Source organism: Arachis duranensis, chromosome 4, assembly GCF_000817695.3.
Source record: "Arachis duranensis cultivar V14167 chromosome 4, aradu.V14167.gnm2.J7QH, whole genome shotgun sequence".
Classification (NCBI taxonomy): Eukaryota; Viridiplantae; Streptophyta; class Magnoliopsida; order Fabales; family Fabaceae; genus Arachis; species Arachis duranensis.
The window spans coordinates 73,829,078-73,829,695 of record NC_029775.3 but is presented as its reverse complement, the minus strand read 5'-3'; positions in this window follow the sequence as shown (position 1 = coordinate 73,829,695).

Here is a 618-nt window from a genome sequence, read left to right as displayed (position 1 = left end):
GGTTGCGAACCCGACTTCACCTTTGGCCGGGGATGGATCTGGTGTGGAGGTTTTAAACCGAGATGACGGTGCCGTCGATGCTGTCCCGATTTCTATGTTTCCTCCGCAGCCTCCTGTTGATGTGGGGTCCGAAAAGGATCTTGATTCTCTGTAATCCTTTTATCTTTGGTTTTTTGCCCGGCCTGTGGGCTCTTTTGTTTTTGAATGGTTTTTGTGAATGCTCTGGACACCTTTTTGCTATTAGCTACTTGTAGTAACTTTTTAGCTTATTATGCGGTGTTTTGTTCGCGTTTTAACTTTTTGTTCCGCTTTTATGCTTTTTAGTTGTTTTTGGATAATAACCTTTTAGCTAGCGCTTGAAACTTTTGTTTTACCCTTTCCTTTGATTTCGTTCTTTCGCTTGTACTTTTTAGTTGTATAGCAACTTTTTAGTAAGCGTTTTCGAAATCTTTGTTTTCGCCGTTTTAAGGCTTCCTTCTCGGGTCCGGGCTTTTTCTCGGTCCTCAGGAGGGGGCGGTCGAGTACTTCCCTTTGTTGGGCCCGACCTTGTCGTTGGTCGGCCTTTTAAGTTATTTTTGTAATCTCTTTTTATTTGGCTTTTTGAGCCTTTTCAGAGTT